The sequence below is a fragment of the Trichechus manatus genome, unplaced genomic scaffold (assembly GCF_000243295.1).
Source record: "Trichechus manatus latirostris isolate Lorelei unplaced genomic scaffold, TriManLat1.0 scaffold00075, whole genome shotgun sequence".
Lineage (NCBI taxonomy): Eukaryota > Metazoa > Chordata > Mammalia > Sirenia > Trichechidae > Trichechus > Trichechus manatus.
The window spans coordinates 8,838,008-8,845,282 of NW_004444011.1; the positions used below are offsets into that span (position 1 = coordinate 8,838,008).

The window sequence follows — 7,275 nt, forward strand, 5'->3', positions numbered from 1 at the left end:
TCCTCTGCTGAGAAGCTCCTCAAACAGGGGAAGACTGATGACAAAGACCTTCCCCCAGAGCAAACACAGAGAGAAAGCCTTCCCCTTGACCTGGTGCCCTAAATTCAGGCTTCTAGCCTCCTAGACTGTAAGAGGATAAATTTCTGTTTGTTAAAGCCGTCTACTTGTGGTATTTCTATTACAGCAGCACTAGATAGCTAGACAGTATTCTGTCAATTTCTAGAGGCTTGTTTCTCATCAATGCCTTCAGTGCAGCTTGCTTGGACTTCTTCCTTCAGTACCACTGGTTATTGATCATAGGCTACCTCCTGAAATGGTTGAACATCAACCAATTTTTTTTTGGTACAGTGACGGTGTATTCCTTCTATCTTTTTTGATGCTTCCTGTGTCATTCAATATTTTCCCTATAGAATCCTTCAATATTGCAATTCAAGGCTTGAATTTTTCTTCAGTTCTTTTAGCTTGAGAAATGCCAAGTGTGTTCTCCGCTTTGGGTTTTCTAACTTCCAGGTTGTTACATACATATTTCATTATAATACTTTACTTTGTTTTCTCAAGCTGCCCTTTGAAATCTTCTGTTCAGCTCTTTTACTTCATCATTTCTTCTGTTCACTTTAGCTACTTAACATTCAAGAGCCAGTTTCAGAGACTCTTCTGAAATCCATTTTGGTCTTTTGTTTCTTTACTGTCCTTTTAATGACCTTTTGCTTTCTTCATGTAAGATGTCCTTCATGTCATTCCACAACTCATCTGGTCTTCAGTCATTAGTGTTCAATGCATAAAATCTATTCTTGAGATTGTCTCTAAATTCAGGTGGGATATACTCAAGGTCATAATTTCGCTCTCATGGACTTCCTCTAATTTTCTTCAGCTTCAGCTTGAACTTGCCTGAGAGCAATGGATGGTCTGTTCTGTAGCCCACCCCTAGCCTTGTTCTAACTGACGCTGATTCTCCATAGTTTCTTTCCATAGATATAGTTGATTTGATTCCTTTGTATTCCATACAGTTGAGGTCCATGTGTATAATCGCTGCTTATGTTGTTGAGAAAAGGTATTTGTGGATGACGAAGTCGTTGGTCTTGCAAAATTCTATCATGCAATCTCTGGCGTTGTTTCTATCGCCAAGGCCGTATCTTCCAAATACAGATTCTTCTTTGTTTCCATCTTTCGCATTCCCATCACCAGTAATTACCAATGCATCTTGATTGTATGTTTGATTAATTTCAGACTGCAGAAGTTGGTAAAAGCCTTCAATTTCTGTACCTTTTGCATTAGTGGTTGGTTTGTAAATTTGAAAATTTGAATAATAGTCGTATTAACAGGTCTTCCTTGTAGGTGTTATGGATATTATCCTATCACTAACAGCGTTATACTTTAGGGTAGATCTTGTAATTTTCTTTTTGATGATGAACAGGATGCCATTTCTCTTCAATTTGTCATTTCTGCCATAGTAGACCACATGACTGTCTGATTCGAAATGTCCAATACCAGTCCATTTCAGCTTACTCGTGCCTAGGATATTGACCTTTTTGCATTCAGTTTCATTTCTGATGACTTCCTGTTTTCCTAGATTTCATACTTCATAATTCCATGTTCTGATTATTAACGGATTTTGGTAGCTATTTCTTCTCATTTTGAGTCATGCCACCTCAGCAAATGAAGGTCCTGAAAGCTTTACTCCATCTATGTCATTAAGGTTGACTCTACTTTGAGAAGACAGCTCTTTCCCAGTCGTATTTTGAGTGCCTTCCAACCTGAGGGGCTCATCTTCCAGCACTATACCAGACAATGTTCCACTACTATTCATAGGGTTTTCACTGGCCAGTTTTTTCAGAACTAGACAGCCAGGTCCTTCTTCCTAGTCTTAGTCTGGAAGCTCCACTGAAACCTGTCCACCATGGGTGATCCTGCTGGTCTTTGAAATATTTGTGGCATAGCTTCCAGAATGACAGCAACATGCAATCCACCACAGTACAACAAACTGACAGACGTGTGGGGATATATATATGTATATATAGAAAGACAGAGAGAGAGAGATACCTTGGCTGATGCAAATGGTGGTAGCACTTGGCTACTAACTAAAAGGTTGGAAGTTTAAGTCCACCCAGAGATGCCATGGAAGAAAGTCCTGGCAATCTACTCCTGAAAAACCACTCATTGAAAACCCTATGGAGCACAGTTCTATTCTAACACATAGGGGGTCGCCATGAGTTGGCGTTGACTTGACAGCAACCAGTAATTTGCTCTCTATCTATCTATCTATCATCACTTTTCTTAACGAGCATTATTTTATTATGAAGTTTTACACTCCATGTTCAGGAGTGCTAATATGAATGTAATTTACATGTAAGACAGATTTACAGTTAAACAAGAAAAGACAAAAGGATGGAAAAAACATAGGGAAAAATTCCAATTCAAATTATGTAAGTTGACACCTGCCTAGAAGGAAATATGAAAGCTCTGTTAGTAGCATTTGCCACTTGCTTTCATTCTTCAACATGTAAGACTGCAGTTTTCCTCTGCAAGTTGTGAAATATTTTACAAAATATTCTGTTGTAATTTATTGTATTTCTTCCTTTCTCACATCCAAATCAGAACTTGAGTTTATATTGCTCTCAGTTGGAGTAATCTATTTTGTTGTCAGGAGTATTATATTTTTCTGCCAGAGCTTGTTTTCCAGATCAGGTGACTTGGTTCCTGCACACTTTCCAACAACTTTCTCCTTTCTTCAGTTTATCTACTCCACATTTTCTCTCTCTCTTTCCTTACATAACCATCTTTCATTATCTTTTCATTTTCCTCCTTTCCTTTATATTTTGTCTTTAAGTCAAGCCCTCACCTCCAGCTGTTTTTTATAATGTTGGATGGACTACATTAACGCTCCAATTAATGGCCTTCTTGTATTCACACCCTTTGCCCTGTATCTTTGCAGTCCTCCCCCACTCTGATGTGTGCTCAGCAATATGGCAAAAGGGGACAATAGCAAACTTGAAGCAAAATGACGTTTGAAAAACTGCTTGCATATTTCCACCTCCTTTCTTAGACCTCTACCACTGCCGCGAGAACATATTCTGTAAGCCATGGAGAAGTGCTAACTTTCCAGTGGAGGCCATCCTTGACCAGCAAGCCCCCAGACAATCCAGCAGCTAAGAGCAAACACATGAGTCGGCCCAGTCACTATCAGCAGGTCTGACTGAGATCAGCAGGATCATCAAGCTGACCCATAGGTATCTTGTGAGAAATAATAAATGGAGTTGTTTTAAGCCATTACATTTTAGAGTGATTTGTTACACACCAGTATTAACTGATGCATTCTCTTAAAAATCTAATAGCCGATCCAAACTTCTCTGGATATTTACATAAAATGAAGTAACATCCCTTCTCCTTGGTCTCTGGGAATATCTCTCTACTTCTAGGTAAAATTAAAATTAAAGTTCGGGAATGTTCTAGCAGAAGAATTTCATTTTTGGTATCCTCTCTTTTTTTTCACTCTTCTTTCTTTTACTCTCTAGTTTATTCTTTGTTCACTGGATTCCAAAGAATAAGCCAATGTGTATAAGTTACATAAACCCAGGCTAATTTAACCTAAGGAAAATCTCTCCAAAACCAAAACAGGTTGGTTCAGGGTACAGAGAGTTTTCTATCACTGAAATAATCCCATCACAGATTGTCCAACTCTCTAGGAGGACGGTTGTAGATGACATTTAAACACGCTTTCAATCTTCAGATTTAATCACTTCATTCTATTGAATGAAACAGAACTTCAACATTTAAATTGTTAACAATGATCCAAATAAACATTAACCGCCCCCCCCCCAAAAAAAAAACAAAAACCACAAACTCATTGCCATCGAACTGCCCCACAGGGTTTCCTAGGCTGTAAATCTTGCAGAAGTAGACTACACATCTTTTTCCCAAAGAGTGGCTGGTGGCTTCGACCTGCTGACCTTCTGGCTAGCAGCTGAGCACTTTAACCACCGCACCAAAAAATTCTACCTATATATAAAGAGAACAGACTAGGTAGAAATCCTTACTGGCCACCAAGGGTTACATTTTAACTTGCTGCCAGCTTCCTTAATTTATATAATAACTTCTGAGGACTGTGTCTGACAAACCATCCAGTACTACCATAAATATCTATAATATGTGTCTTAATATAATATGGACATATAAAATAGAAACTACATTTCTGAGAACAACATCTACTACATATAAAGTATTTTCCCCAAAAGGCAGATACACTCTCCATACTGTTTCATAAGATAAGATAGAAAGAATTAATTCACTCACTCATCAAATATGAACTGAACATATTATTGCATGCACTGGAATTACTGCAGAGAACAAAACAAAGTCTCTGCTGTCAGAGGGTAGACACAGACTCTACAAGTGAACATAGAGGATGATGGATGATGGCAAGTGCTAAGGAGAAAACTAAAACAGAGTAAAGAGGGATGGGGGCCTCTTTCGGAGAGGGTGGTCACAGAAGGTCTCTCTGATAAGACAACTTTTTGGCAGAAACTTGGAAAAAGTAGGAGAGCCAGCCATGTGGATAGTTGAGACACAGCTCTGTGTGGAGGGACCAGAACATACAAATGCCTTGGCTGAATTACTTTTGATGTATTTTAGGGATTAAAAAGTTATCAATATGGCTGGAGCAGAAAGAGTAAATAAGAATGCCACAGTAGGTGAGATTAGATGGGTGGTAGGGAATGTGTAAATCCTTGTAAACCACGGTAATGACTTTGGATTTTATTCTGTGAGGTATGAAGAAATTCTAAGGGTTTTGAACAGAAGGACATCCCTTTACATTTAAAAAGAATCACACTGGCTACTGTGTGATCAAGACTGTAGAGGGAGAAGGAGAGACAGAGAAACTAGTTTAGAGGGTATCATAGTAGTCCAGGTAAGAGATGGAGGGCTTGGACTACACTAGAGTGGTAAAGGCGGGGGAAGTGACAAAAAAGATGGATTCTGGATAAATTGTGAAGGTACTGCTGTCAAAATATGGCATAGATTTAATGAGGAGAGTGAGGAAAAAGAGAAGTCAAGGATCCTACTAAGCTTTTCGGTCCAGCAGCAGGAAAAAGAGTTGTGTTTTTCATCAGGGCTGCCATGTTGTACTGCAGGGTGTTTATTTACATTGTGATTTATTAGAATGGCATTCCCTGGAGCTGTGCAAAGAACAACCTGTGCAGCTCTAAACTGAAGCACTGAAATGTACAGAGATGGAGAAGACTGTAGGAAAAGAAGGTTGGAGTAGGATGAAAACTTAATGGAAATACCACTGACTTCAGATGTTTTTCTTTATAACTTTATATAGTTCATGAATGAAAGCATAAGATTTTCTAAAACTGTGGTATTTTATCCTGATTAAGTGTTAGAATGAAAATCTACAAGAAGCTTTCAATTCCTTATGTTGTCCTATAAGCTATGTAAGTAAGCTTTTAAGAAACAATTACATACCAGGCTTTGAAAAAACAAACTGTTTTTGCCTATTGAATTAAATACATAATAGTGTAAAAGATGAATGAGGAAAAGATGAACAACTTCAGCCTCTCTCATATATTTCTTACATCATCATGTTTGCCTAGCCTCTCCTGATATTGTCAAATCTTTCTTACTCTGGCCTTCTTGGACCATAATCACTTTATTTCAAAGTATCAAAGGCATAGGGTTAGTCGGGGGAAAGATTGCTAATCATCTCACCACAGCCAAGTAATCAGGCTGTGTGAGCTCTCTGCGGAGCAAGTCAGAGCAGCCTGCAGGTTTCATGTCAGTAAAAAAATTAGAGGATATTATTAAGATAAATTAGGAGTACTGTTAAAAGCTATATTTAAAATTAAGTACTTTTTGACTAATATCAACAAAGCAATTGTGTGTGTGTGTGTGCCTGTGTGTGTGTGAATATACGATCCCTGCTGACAGAGCAGTTAAGAGCTCAGCTGCTGACCAAAAGGTCGGCAGTTCAAATCCACCAGCCACTCCTTGGAAACCCTGGAGCAGTTCTACTCTATCCTGTATGGTTGCTATGAGTCGGAATTGACTCAACAGCAACGGGTTTTGTTTTTTTGTTTTTGGGTAGTACAAATTGTTCCACACTCAACTACTAAAGGTTGGCAGTTCAAACCTACTCAGAGGCACCTTGAAAGACAGGCCTGGTGATCTGATTCCTTAAATTCACAGCCTTGAAAACCCTATGGAGCAGTTCTACTTTGCACACATGGCAACTAATAACAACAACAAACGAAAAATTAGCACAAGAATGTGTCTGTCATATTGTCAGTCACCTATCCTACAGAGGGCCCTGTATTGACTTAGGATAAGAAGAAGCCAAGTCAGAGAATCCTCGGCCAAAGAAGATGTCCACGTATAAAAACTCTAAAAGCTTTGCATGTGGGTAGCTATTTTTACCCTTTCTACAGATTTGTATTCACCCTCAAAATTTCTCCCAAGTTAGATTAGCTGGGAGTATCAGGAAACCAATCTGAAATAATAAAAACTCTGAACTACGTACAAAAAAGAAAAAAGGAAAGAAATGTAACTTTATTATTTTCAAGTGCCTTATAATAGTTGCCTTTTTATCACTAAGGTAAAGCTAAATTTTAACTGGGCCTCTCTATGAATTGTATTTAATTATAAATTTCTGAGAATAGACTTTACACTTGCATTCATTCCACAGGATAGAAAAGGAGCATTAACACCAGTTAAAGAATGCTGCCATCTTGGCTTACCCAGGCATTTATAAATTCTTTTTTTTATTGAGGTATTTTAGTTTGTATTCCATTTTACAAGGTACAGATAAGTTGATTGTTTGGTATACATTTTTCAGTAAATGATAGACTGAAGCAAACTGAGTATAGAAACAGAAAGGGGTTGGAATAGGTAGACAAAATTAAGCCAAGAAAAAGATACTAGTAATAAGCAAAGGTAGGACAGAGCATACTGGGCTTCAGAAGGAGACAAAGCAGCTCACTCCTTCGATTGTGGTATTATTCTCCAGGACTCAGGAGCCCAACCTTATTCCTAAAACATGGGCTTTACATCTATCTCTAAAACAGAGAGATAACAGCATGCTGCTTGAGTCAGAGATAATGGAATCTTATTTTCCTCACTGCTCTGCCCTGAAAACCCCGCCAAAACATTCGTTTGTTTCCATTACGGGCCCAACTATCTATCTAATAGGGAGCACAACATCTCAGCAGGGGCTTGATTGTACACTACGTGTTCCAAAGTATGAATCATATGCCTGTCAGAACTTAACTGGAAAAGAAT

At 38.4% G+C, this 7,275-nt stretch overlaps 1 protein-coding gene across 2 annotated transcripts in view; it reads right to left on the reverse strand.

Annotated features, from left to right (window-relative positions):
• PLXDC2 (plexin domain containing 2) overlaps positions 1-7,275 on the reverse strand; it is a 106,367-nt gene that overhangs the window by 83,755 nt on the left and 15,337 nt on the right. The gene's annotated exons all lie outside the window — the stretch shown is intronic.